We start from the raw sequence: 18,562 nt of genomic DNA on the forward strand, positions 1-18,562 counted from the left end.
AACCTGTCAACAAAGAAGATATACAGATGAAAAATAAAGCACATGAAGAGATACTCAATGTCATTAAACATTAAGAAAATGCAAACTAAAACCACAACAAGATACCATTACCATCTATTAAAGTGGTTAAAATTACAAAGACTGACAATAGCAAGTGTTGGTGAGGATGCGGAGGGAAGGAACTCTCATACACTGCTCATGGGACTGTCAAATAATATAGTCACTTTGGAAAACAGTTCAGTAGTTCCTTTAAAAGTTCAACAGTCACTAACCATATGATCAAGCATGGCCTTCTAATTATTTTTCCAAGAGAAAAGGAAATATGTGAATGTTCATAGAAGCTTTATTTGTAATAGCCAAAATTTGAAAACAACACAAAGCTCACCAATTGATAACAAATTATGATATATCCATGCAAATAAAGTGCTACTCAGAAATAAAAAGAATAAACTATTGTTATACACACAAAATCATTAAATCACACAGAAATTATTACAAGTAGTGCTTGCTTCAGCGGCACGTTTAGTAAAATTGGAATGATACAGAGATTAGCGTGGCCCCTGCACAAGGAGGACATGCAAATTCCTGAAGTGTTCCATATTTTAAATTTAATTTTATGACAAAGAAAAACAGTGGAGGGCCAGGCGCGGTGGCTCACACCTGTAATCCCAGCACTTTGGGAGGCCGAGACAGGCGGATCATGAGGTCAGGAGATCGAGACCATCCTGGCTAACACAGTGAAACCCCATCTCTACCAAAAATACAAAAAATTAGCCAGGAGTGGTGGCGGGCGCCTGTAGTCCCAGCTACTCGGGAGGCTGAGGCAGGAGAATGGTGTGAACCCAGGGGACAGAGCTTGCAGTGAGCCAAGATGGCGCCACTGCACTCCAGCCTGGGCGACAGAGCGAGACTCTGTCTCGAAAAAAAGAAAAAAGAAAAGAAAATCATTGGAAGGATCTGGCAAGATGTCTGAATAGGAATGCTCTGGCCTGCCAGCGAGACTAATGCAGAAGGCAGGTGATTTCTGCATTTCCAATTGAGGTGCCCTGTTCATCTCACTGGGACTGGTTAGGCAGTGGGTGCAGCCCATGGAAGGCAGGCAGAAGCAGGGTGGGCCGTTGCCTCACCCAGGAAGTGCAAGGAGTGGGGGCCTCCCTCCACCAGCCAAGGGAAGCCGTGAGGGACTGTGCTATCTGGCCCAGACACTACGCGTTTCCCATGATTTTTGCAATCCACAGAACAAGAGAGTCCCTCATGTGACTACACCACCAGGGCCCTGGGTTTCAAGCACAAAACTGGGTGGCTGTTTGGGCAGACACTGAGCTAGCTGCAGGAGTTTTTTTTCATACCCTAGTGGCACTTGGAACCACAGCAAGACAGAATTGTTCACTCCCTGGAAAGGGGGCTGAAGCTAGGGAGCCAAGTGAGCTCACTCAGCGGGTCCCACTCCCATGGAGCCCAGCAAACTAAGAGCCACTGGCTTGAAATTCCTGCTGCCAGCACAGCAGTCTGGAGCTTGGTTGGGGGAGGGGCATCTGTCATTACTGAGGCTTGAATAGGTGGTTTTCCCCTGACAGTGCTAAGGAGGCCTGGAAGTTTGGACTGGGCGGAACTCAACACAGCATGGCAAAGAGGCTATGGCCAGACTGCCTCTCTAGATTCCTCCTCACTGGGCAGGGCATCTCTGAAAGAAAGGCAGCAGTCCCAGTCAGGGGCTTATAGATAAAACTCCCAACTCCCTTGGACAGAGCACATGGGGGAAGGGGTGGCTGTGGGTGCAGTTTCAGTGGACTTAAACGTTCCTGCCTGGTGGCTCTGCAGAGAGCAGCAGATGCTGACAAGGAGGGTTCTCCCAGCACAGCACTCGAGCTCTGCTAAGGGACAGACTGCCTCCTCAAGTGGGTCCATGACCCCTGTGCCACCTGATGGGGAGAGACCTCCCAACAGGGGTTGACAGACACCTCATACAGGAGAGCTCTGGTTGGCATCAGGCCAGTGCCCCTCTAAGATGAAGCTTCCAAAGGAAGGAGCAGGCAGCAATCTTTGCTGTTCTGCAGCCTCCACTGGTGATACCCAGGCAAATAGGGTCTGGAGTGGACCTCCAGCAAACTGCAGCAGACCTGCAGAAAAGGGGTCTGACTGTTAGAAGAAAAACTAACAAACAGAAAGCAGTAACATCAACAAAAGGATCCCCATACAAAAACCCCAACCAAAGGTCATCAGCCTCAAAGACCAAAGGTAGATAAATCCACAAAGATGAGGAAAAATCAGCTTTAAAATGCTGGAAATTTCAAACATCAGAATGCCTCTTCCCCAAATGATCATAACTCCTCTCTAGTAAGGGCATAAAACTGGACAGAAAATGAGTTTGAAAGAATTGACAAATTGACAGAAGTAGACTTCAGAATATGGGTAATAACAAACTCCTCTGAGGTAAAGGAGCATGTTCTAACCAAATGCAATGAAGCTAAGAACACTGACAAAAGGTTATAGGAATGGCTAACTAGGATAACCAGTTTAGAGAAGAACATAAATGACCTGATGGAGCTGAAAAAGACAGCACGAGAACTTCATGAAGCATACACAAGTATCGATAGCCAAATCGATCAAGAGGAAGAAAGGATATCAGAGACTGAAGAACAACTTACTGAAATAGGGCATAAAGACAAGATTAGAGAAAAAGAATGAAAAGGAACAAACAAAGCCTCCAAGAAATATGGGAGTATGTGAAAAGACCAAACCTATGATTGATCAGGGTCCCTGAAAGTGATGGGGAAAATGGAACCAAGTTGGAAAACACACTTCAGAATATTACCCAGGATAACTTCCCCAACCTAGCAAGACAGGCCAACATTCAAATTCAGGAAATACAGAGAATATCACTAAGATACTCCTAGAGAAGAGCAACCCCAAGACACATAATCGTCGGATTCACCAAGGTTGAAATGAAGGAAAAAATGTTAAGTTCAGCCAGAGAGAAGGGTCAGGTTACCTACAAAGGGAAGCCCATCAGACGAACAGTGGATCTCTCTGCAGAAACCCTACAAGCTAGAAGAGAGTGAGGGCCAATATTCAACATTCTTAAAAAAATTTTCAACCCAGAATTCCATATCCAGCCAAACTAAGCTTCATAAATGAGGGAGAAATATAGTCCTTTACAGACAAGCAAATGCTGAGGGATTTTGTCACCACCAATCCTGCCCTAAAAGAGCTCCTGAAGGAAGCACTAAATATGGAAAGGAACAACTGGTACCAGCCACTGCAAAAACACACCAGAATATAAAGACCAATGACACTATGAAGAAACTGCATCAAGGAATGTGCAAAATAACCAGCTAGCGTCATGATGACAGGATCAAATTTACACATAACAATATTAACCTTAAATGTAAATGGGCTAACTGCCCCAATTAAAAGACACAGACTGGCAAATTGGATAAAGAGTCAAGACCCATCAGTGTGCTGTATTCAGGAAACCCATCTCACATGCAAAGACACACATCAGCTCAAAATAAAGGGATGGAGGAATATTTACCAAGCAAATGGAAAGCAAAAAGAGTAGGGGTTGCAATCCTACTCTCTGATAAAACAGACTTTAAAGCAACAAAGACAAAGGAGGGCATTAAATAATGGTAAAGGGATCAATGCAATAAGAAGAGCTAACTAGGCCGGGCGCGGTGGCTCAAGCCTGTAATCCCAGCACTTTGGGAGGCCGAGGCGAGCGGATCACGAGGTCAGGAGATCGAGACCATCCTGGCTAACACAGTGAAACCCCGTCTCTACTAAAAATACAAAAAAATTAGCCGGGCGTGTTGGCGGGCGCCTGTAGTCCCAGCTACTCGGGAGGCTGAGGCAGGAGAATGGCGTGAACCCGGGAGGCGGAGCTTGTAGTGAGCCGAGATCGCGCCACTGCACTCCAGCCTGGGGGACAGAGAAAGACTCCGTCTCAAAAAAAAAAAAAAGAAGAGCTAACTATCCTAAATATATATGCACCTAATACGGGAGCATTCAGATTCATAAAAGAAGTTCTTAGAGACATACAAAGTGACTTAGGCTCCCACACAATAATAGTGGGAGACTTTAACATCCCACTGTCAAGATCAACGAGACAGAAAATTAACAAGGATATTCAGGAATTGAACTCAGCTCTGGACCAAACACACCTAATAGACATCTACAGAACTCTTCACCCCAAATCAGCAGAATATACATTCTTCTCAGCACCACATAGCACTTATGCTAAAATCGGCCACATAATTGGAAGTAAAACACTTCTCCGCAAATGCAAAAGAACGGAAATCATAACAGTCTCTCAGACCACAGTGCAGTCAAATTAGAATTCAGGATTAAGAAACTCACTCAAAACCACACAATTACATGGAAACTGAACAAGCTGCTCCTGAATGACTACTGGATAAATAACAAAATTAAGGCAGAAATAAAAAAGTTATTTGAAACCAATGAGAACAAAGACACAACATACCAGAATCTCTGGGACACAGCTAAAGCAGTGTTAAGAGAAAAATTTATAGCACTAAATGCCCACAGCAGAAAGTGGAAAAGATGTAAAATTGACACCCTAACGTCACAATTAAAAGAACTAGAGAAGCAAGAGCAAACAAATTTAAAAGCGAGCAGAAGACAAGAAATAATTAATATCAGAGCAGAACTGAAGGAGATAGAGATAAAAAAAAAACCCTTCAAAAATTCAATGAATCCAGGAGTTGGTTTTGCGAAAAGATTAACAAAATAGACCACTAGCTAGACTAATATAGAAGAAAAGAGAGAAGAATCAAATAGACACAACAAAAAATGATAAAGGGGATATCACCACTGATCCCACAGAAATACACACTACCATCTGAGAATACCATAAACACCTCTATGCTAATAAACTAGAAAATCTAGACGAAATGGATAAATTTCTGGACACATACACCCTCCCAACACTAAACCAGGAAGAAATCAAATCCCTCAATAGACCAATAACAAGTTCTGAAACTGAGGCAGTAATTAATAGCCTACTAACAACAACAAAAAGCCCAGGACCAGAAAGATTCACAGACCAATTCTACCAGAGGTACAAAGAGGAGCTGGTACCATTCCTTCTGAAACTATTCCAAACAATAGAAAAAGAGGGACTCCTCCCTAACTCATTTTGTGAGGCCAGCATCATCCTGATTCCAAAACCTGGCAAAGACACAATAAAAAAAGAAAATTTCAGGTCAATATGCCTGATGAACATCTATGCGAAAATCCTCAACAAAAATGGGAAAACAGAATCCAGCAGCACATCAAAAAGCTTATCCACCATGATCAGGTGAGCTTCATCTCTGGAATGCAAGCCTGGTTCAACATATGCAAATCAATAAATGTAATCAATACATAAAGAGAACAAATGACAAAAACTACATGATTAGCTCAATAGATGCAGAAAAGGCCTTCAATAAAATTCAACACCCCTTCATGCTAAAAACTCTCAATAAACTAGGTATTAATGGAAGGTATCTCAAAATAATAACAGCTATTTATGACAAACCTACAGCCAGAATCATACTGAATGGGCAAAAACTGAAAGCATTCCCTTTGAAAACTGGCACAAGACAAGGATGCCCTCTCTCACCACTCCTATTCAACATAGTATTGGAAGTTCTGGCCAGGACAATCAGGCAAGAGAAAGAAATAAAAGGTATTCAAATAGGAAAAGAGGAAGTCAAATAGTCTCTATTTGCAGATGACATGATTGTATATTTAGAAAACCCCATCATCTCAGCCCAAAATCTCCTTAAGCTGATAAGCAACTTCAGCAAAGTTTCAGCATATAAAATCAATGTGCAAAAATCACAAGCATTCCTATACACCAATAACAGACAGAGAGCCAAATCATGAGTGAACTCCCATTCACAATTGCTACAAAGAGAATAAAATACCTAGGAATCCAAGTTACAAGGGATGTGAAGGACCTCTTCAAGGACAACTACAAACCATTGCTCAAGGAAATAAGAGAGGACACAAACAAATGGAAAAACAACCCATGCTCATGGATAGGAAGAATCAATATTGTGAAAATGGCCATACTGCTCAAAGTAATTTATAGATTTAATGCTATCCCCGTCAAGCTACCACCGACTTTCTTTACAGAATTGGAAAGAACTACTTTAAACTCCATATGGAACCAAAAAAGAGCCCACATAGCCAAGACAATCCTGGGCAAGAATAACAAAGCTGGAGGCATCACGCTACCTGACTTCAAACAATACTACAAGGCTAGCTACAGTAACAAAAACAGCATGGTACTGGTACCAAAACAGATACTTAGGCCAATGGAACAGAACAGAGAGGCCTCAGAAATAACACCACACATCTACAACCAACTGATCTTTGACAAACCTGACAAAACAAGCAATGGGGAAAATATACCCTGTTTCATAAATGGTGCTGGGAAAACTGGCTAGCCATATGCAGAAGACGGAAACTGGACCCCTTCCTCACACCTTATACAAAAATTAACTCAAGATGAATCAAAGACTTAAACGTAAGACCTAGGTCCGTAAACATCCTAGAAGAAAACCTGGGCAATACCATTCAGGATGTAGGCATGCGCAAAGACTTTATCTCTAAAACACCAAAAGCAATGGCAACAAAAACCAAAATTTACACTTCTCTGATGACCAGTGATGATGGGCATTTTTTCATGTGTCTGTTGGTTACATAAATGTCTTCTTTTGAGAAGTGTCTGTTCATATCCTTTGCCCACTTTTTGATGGGGTTGTTTGTTTTATTCTTGTAAATTTGTTTAAGCTCTTTGTGGATTCTGGATATTAGCCCTTTGTCAGATGGATAGATTGCAAAAATTTTCTCCCATTCTGTAGGTTGCCTGATCACTCTGATGGTAGTTTCTTTTGCTGTGCAGAAGCTCTTTAGTTTAATTAGATCCCATATGTCAATTTTGGCTTTTGTTGCCATTGCTTTTGGTGTTTTAGTCATCAAGTCTTTGCCCATGCCTATGTCCTGAATGATATTGCCTAGGTTTTCTTCTAGAGTTTTTATGGTTTTAGGTCTAAAATTTAAGTCTTTAATCCATCATAAACTAATTTTTGTATAAGGTGTAAGGAAGGGATAGTTTCAGCTTTCTACACATGGCTAGCCAGTTTTCCCAGCACCATTTATTAAATAGGGAATCCTTTCCCCATTGCTTGTGTCAGGTCTGTCAAAGATCAGATGGTTGTAGATGTGAGGTGGTATTTCTGAGGCCTCTGTTCTGTTCCATTGGTCTATATATCTGTTTTGGTACAAGTACCATGCTGTTTTTGTTACTGTAGCCTTGTAGTATAGTTTGAAGTCAGGTAGCATGATGCTTCCAGCTTTGTTCATTTTGCTTAGGATTGTCTTGGCTATGCAGGCTCTTTCTTTGGTTCCATATGAACTTTAAAGTAGTTTTTTCCAATTCTGTGAAGAAAGTCATTGGATACCATCTCAGGCTGGTTAGATTGGTGATCATTAAAAGTCAGGAAACAACAGATGCTAAAGAGGATGTGGAGAAATAGGAATGCTTTTACACTGTTGGTGGGAGTGTAAATTTGTTCAACCATTGTGGAAGACGATGTGGTGATTCCTCAAGGATCTAGAACTAGAAATACCATTTGACTCAGTGATCCCATTACTGGGTATATACCCAAAGAATTATAAATCATGCTAGTATAAAGACACATGCACATGTATGTTTACTGTGGCACTATTCACAAAAGCAAAGACTTGGAACTCACCCAAATATCCATCAATGATAGGCTGGATTAAGAAAATGTGGCACATATACACCATGGAATATGATGCAGCCATAAAAAAGGATGAGTTCATGTCCTTTGCAGGGACATGGATGAAGCTGGAAACCACCATTCTCAGCAAACTATCACCAGGATGGAAAATCAAACACCACATATTGTCACTCATAGGTGGGAATTGAACAGTGAGAACACTTGGACACAGGGTGGGGAACATCACACACTGGGGCCTGTCAGGGGGTAGGGAGCTGGGGGAGGGATAGCATTAGGAGAAATACCTAATGTAAATGACGAGTTGTTGGGTGTAGCAAACCACCATGGCACATGTATACCTATGTAACAAACCTGCACGTTGTGCACATGTACCGTAGAAGTTAAAATATAATTTAAAAAACAACAAAAAAAATTGACAAATGGGACTCTAATTAAACTAAAGAGCTTCTGCACAGCAAAAGAAACTATCATCAGAGTTAACAGGCAATCTACAGAATGGGAGAAAAATTTTGCAATCTATCCATCTGACAAAGGGCTAATATCCAGAATCTACAAAGAACTTAAACAAATTTACAAGAAAAAACAAACAACCCCATCAAAAAGTGGGCAAAGTATATGAACAGACACTTCTAAAAAGAAGACTTTAATGCAGCCAACAGATATATGAAAAAATGCTCATCATCGCTGGTCATTAGAGAAATGCATATCAAAAACAATGAGATACTATCTCAGGCCAGTTAGAATGGCAATCATTAAAAAGTCAGGAAACAACAGATGCTGGAGAGGATGTGGAGAAATAGAAACGTTTTTACATTGTTGGTGAGAGTATAAATTAGTTCAACCATTGTGGAAGACAGTGTGGTGATTCTTCAAGGATCTAGAGCTAGAAATACCATTTGACCCAGCAATCCCATTATTGGGTATATACCCAAAGAATTACAAATCATTCTACTATAAAGACACATGCACACGTATGTTTATTGTGACACAATTCACAATAGCAAAGACTTGGAACCAACCCAAATATCCATCAATAATAGACTGGATAAAGAAAATGTGCCACATATACACCATGGAATACTACGCAGCCATAAAAAAGGATGAGTTCATGTCCTTTGCAGGGACCGGATGAAGCTGGAAACCATCATTCTCAGCACACTATCAGAAGAACAGAAAATCAAACACTGCATTTTCTCACTCATAAGTGAGAGTTGAACAATGAGAACACATGGACATAGGGAGGGGAGCATCACACACCAGGGCCTGTCGGGAGGTGGAGGGCTAGAGGAGGGATGACATTAGGAGTAATACTTAATGAAGGTGACGGGTTGATAGGTGCAGCAAACCACCATGGCATGTGTATATCTATGTAACAAAACTGCACGTTCTGCCCACGTAGCCCAGAACTTAAAGTATAATAAAATAATCACCACCATTCCTATACACCAAAAATAAACAAGCAGAGAACCAAATCAGGAGTGAACTCTCATTCACAATTGCTACAAAGAAAATAAAATACATAGGAATACAACTTACAAGGGACACGAAGGACCTCTTCAAGGAGAACTACAAACCACTGCTCAAGGAAATAAGAGAGGACAAAAACAAATGGAAAAAACATTCCATGCTCATGGATAGGAAGAATCAGTATCATGAAATGGCCATACTGCCCAAAGTAATTTATAGATTCAATGCTACTCTCATCAAGCTACCATTGACTTTCCTCATAGAACTAGAAAAACTACTTTAAATTTCATATGGAACCTAAAAAGAGCCTGTATGGCCAAGGCAATCCTAAGCAAAAAGAACAAAGTTGGAAGCATCATGCTACCTGACTACAAGGCTACAGTAACAAAAACAGCATGGTACTGGTACCAAAACAGAGATATAGACCAATGGAACAGAATAGATGCCCCAGAAAAAACACCACACATCTACAACCATCTGATCTTTGACGACCCTGACAAAAACAAGCAATAGGGAAAGGATTCCCTATTTAATAAATGGTTCTGGGAAAACTGGCTAGCCATACGTAGAAAGCTGAAACTGGATCCCTTCCTTACCCCTTATACAAAAATTAATTCAAGATGAATTAAAGACTTACATGTTAGACCTAAAACCATAAAAACCCTAGAAGAAAACCTAGGCAATACCATTCAGGACATAGGCATGGGCAAGGACTTCATGTCTAAAACACCAAAAGCAATGGCAACAAAAGCCAAAATTGACAAATGGGATCTAATTAAACTAAAGAGCTTCTGCACAGCAAAAGAAACTACCATCAGAGTGAACAGGCAACCTACAGAATAGGAGAGAATTTTTGCAATCTATCCATCTGACAAAGAGCTAATATGCAGAATCTACAAGGAACTTAAACAAGAAAAAAAACAAACAACTCCATCAAAAAGTGGGCAAAAAGAAGACATTTATGCAGCCAACACACATATGAAAAAAAGCTCATCATCACCTGTCATTAGAGAAATGCAAATCAACACCACAATGAGGTACCATCTCATGCCAGTTAGAATGGTGATCATTAAAAAGTCAGGAAACAACATATGCTAAAGAGGATGTGGAGAAATAGGAACACTTTTACACTGTTGGTGGGAGTGTAAATTAGTTCAACCATTGTGGAAGACAGTGTGGTGATTCCTCAAGGATCTAGAACCAGAAATACCATTTGACCTAGCAATCCCATTACTGAGTATATACCCAAAGGATTATAAATCATTCTACTATAGAGACACATGCACATGTATGTTTACTACAGCACTATTTACAATAACAAAGACTTGGAACCAACCCAAATGCCCATGAATGATAGACTGAATAAAGAAAATGTGGCACATACACACCATGGAATACTATGCAGCCATAAAAAGGAAAGAATTCATGTCCTTTGCAGGGACATGGCTGAAGCTGGAAACCATCATCCTCAGCAAACTAACACAGGAACCAAACACTGCATGTTCTCACTCATAAGTGGGAGTTGAACAATGAGAACACATGGACACAGGGAGGGGAACATCACACACCAGGGCCTTTCAGGGGGTGGAGGGGGAAAGGGGAGGGAAAGCATTAGGGCAAATATCTAATGCATGCAGGGCTTAAAACCTAGATGATGGGTTGATAGGTACAGCAAACCACCATGGCACACGTATACCTATGTAACAAACCTGCATGTTCAGCACACGTATCCCAGAACTTAAAGTAAAATTGTTTTTAAAAAAGTTTTTTTAAATTATTCCAAGTAAAAAGAGACAGACTCCCTCCCAAGATATTGTCTGACTCAATTTACGTTAAAACTCTAGAAAATACAAACTAGTTTATAGTGACAGCAAATCAGTAGTTGCTTGAAGGGGAGATTAGTGTAGGAGGGATTACAAACGGGCAAAAGGATGATGTGGGGCATGACGGATATGTTTACTATCTTGTTAGTGGATGGTTCATGGACATCAGTTAAATACTTTTTATGTATGCAGCCTATTTTATCTCAGTTATTCTCTGTTTTAAAAATAAATTATTAAACACTAACAACAACTGAAAGGAGATCTGGTGGATCATAGCAATTGGTATTAGCTAAACACTGCCCTTTCAGTGCTACGATCTGTCCCTCACCATGAATCTCTGGCAACCACTGATCTTCCATTGTCACCAAAGTTTTGCTTTTTCCAGAATATCATAGTGTTGGAATCATAGAATATGTGGCCTTTTCAGATTGGCTTCTTTCACTTGGTAATATGAACATTCACTTTTTAACCATAGTACTGTATCTGATATACAGCTATATATGTAATTATTTTATTTCAAGCCATGTTTGTGAGCCCCTGGTTAGCTGAGTGTAGACATTCTCAAGAGGAGGAAAGGGATGTGGCCTTTTGTGTAGCATCTCAGGAAGACACTAGGTGGGAAGAGGTGATCAACCCATCAGTCCTCAGCCCCAGGGAGTGATGTAGTGAAAATTCACAGGGTTTTACAAGAAGAAAACCCTGTGAATGGTTTTCCTGTTATTGGACGATGGGGAGGAGATCTCCCCATCGTCCAACACTGCAAGAAAATGCCTAATTGCAGCTACAGATAGAATATTACTCAGTAATAAAAAGGAGCAAACTCTCGATACATAAAACAGTCTGGATGAATTTTACGGACATTTTATTGAGTGAAAAAAGTCAGTCTCAAAAGGTTACATAATGTATGATTCCAAAATGATAAAACTACAGAGATGGAGGAAACATAAGTGGTTGCCAGGGATTAGTGAAGCGGATGGAGGGTTTGACCATAATGGTACAGCATGACGGAGTTCTTACATGGTGATGGAGCAGCATCTTGATTATGATGGTGGTTTTATGAATCTATACATGTAATAAAATTGTGAAAAACTACAGACATATATATATTATAATGAGTACATATATGAACTAGTAAAATATGAATTAGGCCTGTAATCCAGTTAGTTGTATCAATGTCAATTTCCCAGTTTTGGTCTTATTCCATAGCTATGCCTGATACTACCACTGGAGAAAGCTTACTTGGAAGTATTCAAGACTCTATTATTTTTGCAACTTCTGGTGAGTCTAAAATTGTTTTAAAATAAAAACTATCATTTAAAAAGCAGCTTTAAGTGTACAATTATCTCAAAATGAAAAGTTTAATGAAAAACATGATTCATCAGAGTCTCAGTTCATTATAATGGCAGTGGAAATCAGGAAATGTGAAACAGTTTCAGACATTCAACTAGTATTAGCACACATCAAATAGTAATGAAACAAGGCTTTTAAAAAATCCCTAACTTCCAATATTAGAGCAATTATATTTAATCATAACTGAAGGATGTCATTCACTGTGCCACCCAAAGTAAATAAGGATGAAAATTATGAACAAGAAACAGTAAGTGAAAAAGTTAATATTACATAATATGGTAGTCAAAATGGAAACAATGAGTGCCAATATAATGAACCTCTCCCCTCAAAAATCCCCAACCTCCATGTTGCTTTTCATAACAAAGGTGAATAAAACAAATCAAAGCAGCTATAGACAGGAACGCAGGTCCTGCGGCTGTTACTGAGACCCAGGATAGTGTCAGCGTCAAATCTCTATAGAAATGAGCTATTGGAGGCTCTAAGGACCCTGCCTCCTGGGGCCTTCCTCTGAGTTTTCCCCTTAGGGTAGTGGGTAGGGAGCTGTGTTGTAGGTCCCAAATCAGGAGTTAGGCCAGACAGCGATATCAGCAAGATGGCAGAATAAGAAGTCCCATGCTTCACTTCTCCCCCAACAAAAAGTTCAACTAGAAACCATCCACAGACAAGAACATCTCTGTGAAAACTCCAAAACTTGGGAATGAGCCTGAGACAACTATGCGGACCACAGAGCCAAATAAAAACCACATTAGAAGGGTAAGAGGTATGGTCTCACTTTGACCACTTTGCTCCTTCCCCTCCCCCAACTCCACACAACACCACACAGAGAAGATTCACTTTGATATGTAATTTCTACAGTCAGAAGAGGGTCAGAGGTGGAGGTCCAGCTTCCCTAGCATTCTAAAATGCTTCCCAGGAGGCCTACCACTCTGGGCCTTTCTCATGGGGAACACTGAAAGTATGGGCAAGACTAGACTGTCACGGGTCAGGTGGAAACAACTAAATGAAGCAGAGGTCACAGTGACGGTAACATGGATTGTTGGGGTAGCTCTGTGTTCCTGCCAGTGGTGGTGCCCAGTCAGAAGTGCCAGCCAATGGCAGAATCCACCCACAAACCTCAGCTAGCTTCTCCCAGAAGTTGTTCAAACTGGCTTGAGTACCTAGATGGCCAGCCTCCGTGACCAGTCTCACAGCCCACGCCAAGGCCTTACTCGGGCATGAAAATTTCCACCACAGTGTGTTTAGGCAAAGCACAAGGGCCACATGTACTTGACATGAGAGGCCAAACGGACACTTGACCCAGCTACAAAGCCCACCCAAGGCTCTGCCCAAGCAGGGAGATACCTGCCACCATACATTTTTGCAGAGCACAGGGGCTGGACCTGCCCCACACAGGAGACCACACAGCAGTTTGAATCAATCCGAGAGCTCACCCCAAAGCTGGAGAGCAAGCCTATATCATGCATGTTTCCTGAGCACAGCCTCTAGTCTAGTTCATCTTGAGCAGCATTCTGCCACGCCTTTGGGTCCATCCTGCAGTCCTGTCCAACTGCAGAACTCAAATAGCAAAACTGCTTGGCCAAGGAATATATGCTGTGACCTGGCCTCATTAGTGGTAACTGCAGTGCCCAGTCAGCAGTTCCACATGATTGCAGAGCCCAGCCAGTGGTCTCGCTGGACAGTAGAGCCCAGCCAGCAGCCCCACTTGACCTCAGAGAAAAGGCATCAGCTCACCCAACTAGAGAACTCAACAGCAAGCTCTACCTGCCTGTGGTCACTACCAGCTGGCCCATCCAGAATCACAGGCTAAACTAAATAGTGAAGGTTAATTCCTGTGAATAAATACCTGTAAAGGCTGGAAGAGGTGGCAGTCTCCTCAAATGTACAGATGCCAACATGGGGACATAAGGATTAGAAAGAATTAGGGAAGCACAAACTATAAAGGAATGTAGATTTATGTAATGAATGGCAAAAAAAATCAGGATAATTCTCTTAAACAATTTCAATGAACTATAAGAATATACAGATAAAAAATCAAATGAAATTTGGAAAACAATAAATCAATAAACCAAGAAGTATGACCAAGAAATAGAAACAATTTTTTAGAAACCAAATATAAATCCTAGAGATTAAGAATACAATCATTGAACTAAAAAAAGTCAACAGAAAACTTCAACAGCAGGCTCAATCAGGGCAAATAAAGAATTGATGAGCTCAAAGACAGAAATCTTAAAAATTATCCAGTCAGAAGAGCAAAAAGAAAAAGAACAAAAATGAAGAAAGACTACGAGAGTTGTGGAATACCATCAAGAGAACTAATTTTTGCATAATAGGAGTTGCAGAAGGAGAAGAGAAATAAAAAAGATGAGAAAAAATGTTAGAGAAATAATGGCTAAAAACATCCCAAATCTGGGAAGAGATACCAACATTCAGGTACAGGAAGCTCAGAGGTCCCCAATCAAATTTAAACTGAAGAGGAGGTTCACCAAGACACATAATAGTCAAACTACCAAAAAGCAAAGGAAAAATTGAAAGCAAAAAGAGATTAGAAACATACCACATACAAGGAAATATAAATACAGCCATCAGCATATCTCTCAGCAGAAACACTGCTGAGGAGAGAGTGGGATGATACATTCAAAATGAAGAAAAAATAACCAAGAATACTTTACCCAGCAAAGTTATCCTTTAGAAATGAGGGAGTGGCCTTTCATTTCAGTGTAAAGCGCTCTCTTTCCTGTAAGTCAGGCACAGTAGTGATGAATTCTCTTAGCTTTTGTTTGTCTGGGAAAGATTTTATTTCTCCCTCATTTCTAAAGGACAACTTTTCTGGGTAAAGTATTCTTGGTTATTTTTTCTTCACTTTGAATGTATCATCCCACTCTCTCCTCAGCAGTGTTTCTGCTGAGAGATCTTTCCCAGACAAACAAAAGCTAAGAGAATTCATCACTACTATGCCTGACTTACAGGAAAGAGAGCGCTTTACACTGAAATGAAAGGCCACTGATGAATACCATAAAACACATGAAAGCACAAAACAATGGTACAAGTAACAGAGTCATATTCAGAATACTCTAGGACTAGAAAGGTGGTGTTAAAGCAATTTTATCTCTAGTGTGACGGTTAAGAGACAAAACTATTAAAAAATAAATTGTTAAGGAATACAAATTACAAGATTACATAAATTCTGATATCAAAAGATAAAATGTGTGTGTGCAGGGGACAAAAATGTACAGCTGTTAGATATTTTAGTTAAACCTCATGATAACCACAAAGCAAAAACACATAGTAGATGCACAAAACAAAACATAAATAGGATTCAGAGCATACCACTACAAAAGAACTATAAAACTACAAAGGGAGACTAAAAAAGAGAAAGGATCTACAAAACAAAAAGAAAAATTACAAAATGGCAATAGTAAATACTTATGAGTATTTACTTTGAATGAAAATGAATTAAATTATCCATTCAAAAAAAATGGCTGAATGAATTTTTTTAAAAAGGTCCAACTATATACTATGCTATGGTTTAAATGTCCCTGCCAAAATTCATGTTGAAACTTAACTGCCATTGTAACAGTGTTAAGTGATGAGACTTTTAAGAGGTGATTAAGTCATAAGGACTCTCTGGCCTCATGAATAGATTAATACTGCTATTTTTAAAAATTTGTAATTGCCTTGTCTTATGGTTCTGAGATTAATGCTATTATCACAGGAGTGGATCAGTAATCACAGCAGTGAGTTCCTGATAAAAAGGATGGGTTCAAAAGATGGTTTGCTAGAGGAACCTAATGCCTGTACTCCCCACACCAAAAAAAACACAGGACCCAAATGATAAATAAATAACTACATTTGCACTGTAGTATATAAGGGAGAATGCTGGAGTACAGCAGGGAAAAGACAGGAAGCCTATGATGTAACTAAACCATTTGGGAGGGCTGCATAGAAGAGAAGTGAAGACACTCAGCCTTTGCTACACTGTCTTCCCAGCCAGGATTAACTCAAAATAAAAAGGCACTTCCCCCAGCAGGATAAAGGTAACCAGGAGGTCCCCAGGAATCCCCACTGATGTCATAGATACCTGCAATCTTTGCTGCTAGAGAATCCTGCAGCGCCCACAGGCCCTAGAACCCTGTTGGGGGAGCTGCCTGGCATCCATGCAACTGCACTACCCCAGAGAAGGAACCCACATTGTAGCCCACTCCATAACACATTACCAAAGCTGCAGCTGTATGGCACCATCTTGATACTGGATCCACAGCTACAGTGCATCCTGCTGCAGGAGCCAGTGACCACTGCACCTTTTCATCCCTGAGGGTATGCAGCCATTACATCATGTTTACACATAGTACTGCACCATTCCCCAGCCAAGCTTCTACAGGTTACTACTTCCTGGGAATAAGCTACCAAGGAGGTGCCCCCCTTCTGCATCCTAATGACTGCAGAGCCCCAACTTCAGTGCTTCAGAACCTAGGCCCGGCACCCTAGCACCAGAATCCACATGACACTCTGCCTGTAAAAGAAGAGACAATCCTGCCCAGCAAAGAAACCGAGTCTTTACCAGCTGTGTACACATTCAGCACACTCAACAGCCAGGTGAGCTGGTGAATCTGAGCCAGTAGGCCCTCATGTGTCCTGATGTAATCACCAGTCTGGGGCACCACTTCTAGGGGGACCTCATCCCCAAACTGGCAAACTAGCTCCTGCATGCCACCTGCATGGTCACCAACTGTGCATATCACTTCCGGGGGACCCCACCCCAAGCCAGCAAATGGCATATGGATCCCCATACACCACCAGCATGCTCACCAGCCAGACATGCCACTTCCAAGGGAGCCTGGCCCTGAGCCAGCAAATTCACCCCCATGCACTGCAGACATACTCATCACGCCAGTGTGCTACTCCCACGGGAGCCCTGCTATGAGCCAGCAGACCTGTCAATGCATGCAGCCAGTATGTTCACCAGCCAGGCACACCACCCAGGGGAGCCCGGCTATGAGCTGATGGACCTGTCAATGCCTGCAGCCGTGTGCTCATCAGTCAAGTGAACCACTCCCAAGGAAGCCCCACCCTAAGCCAGCAGATCAGCCCCTGTGCACCACCAGCACACTTACCAGCCAGGGTGCTGCTTCCAAGGGGTCCCAATCACAGGCAGGTTGGCCCCTGCACTTACTGGCGAGGCACACAACTCTCAGGTGATTCCCATTCAGATCTGGCAGGCCAACTGCACAAACTTCTGCAGCCTAGACCACCACAGCTGAAAAGCTGCACAGAGACTACTGCACCCATTCAAAACCAAAGCCAATGAACCCTACCCAATGACACTCTAAGATATATCTGCAGGCGAAACTTTCCCTGCAAAAGCCACTCCATAATATCAGAGGAGGCAACGATTGCACCAGATCCACAGGTATTAATGCAGGGACACAAGAAACATGAAAAAGGAAACATGAAGTCAACGAAAGACGACAATAATTCTCTAGTAACTGACCCCAAAGAAATGGAAAGTTATGAACTGCCTGAAAAGGAATTCAAAATAATGATCTTAAGAAATGCAGTGAGAAGCAAGAGAATACAGATAGACAACAAAATGAAAAAATAAGCTATGACCTGAATAGTAAATTCAACAGAGACAGAAATCATAAAGAACCAAATAGAAATCTTGGAACTGAAGAATTCAATGACAAAAAAAATGCAATTGAGAGCTTCACAACAGGCTATATCAAACAGAAGGAAGAATTTCTAAACTCAAAGACAGGTCTTTTTTTTTATTATTATACTTTAAGTTTTAGGATACATGCGCACAACGTGCAGGTTTGTTACATATGTACACATGTGCCATGTTGGTGTGCTGCACCCATTGAAGTAACCTAGTCAGAGGAATGAAAGAGGAAAAAAAATGAAAAAGAACAAAGAAAGCCTACAGGACTTAAATGACTATTAAGCAAAGAAACTTTTGCATTATGAGAGTTCTAGAGGAAGAAGAGATGGTGAAAGGCACAGAAAGCTTATTTAACAAAATAATAGCTGAAATCTGCCCAAGCCTTGGAAGAGATATGAACGACCAAATCCATAAATCTTAAAGGATCCTTTATAGATTCAATCCAAATGGATCATCTTTGAGGTATATTATATTCAAACTGTCAGAAA

General features: G+C 41.1%; 1 protein-coding gene and 1 non-coding gene across 2 annotated transcripts in view; both read left to right on the forward strand.

Moving 5' to 3' along the window:
• The window catches only part of LOC116471968 (butyrophilin-like protein 3), a 69,039-nt gene that overhangs the window by 17,823 nt on the left and 32,654 nt on the right, over window positions 1-18,562 (forward strand). The gene's annotated exons all lie outside the window — the stretch shown is intronic.
• Window positions 502-605, forward strand: LOC116472013 (U6 spliceosomal RNA). The gene has a single exon (XR_004248938.1). It is a non-coding gene; the product is annotated as a U6 spliceosomal RNA (small nuclear RNA).

This window comes from Hylobates moloch, unplaced genomic scaffold, assembly GCF_009828535.3.
Source record: "Hylobates moloch isolate HMO894 unplaced genomic scaffold, HMol_V3 SCAFFOLD_6, whole genome shotgun sequence".
Classification (NCBI taxonomy): Eukaryota; Metazoa; Chordata; class Mammalia; order Primates; family Hylobatidae; genus Hylobates; species Hylobates moloch.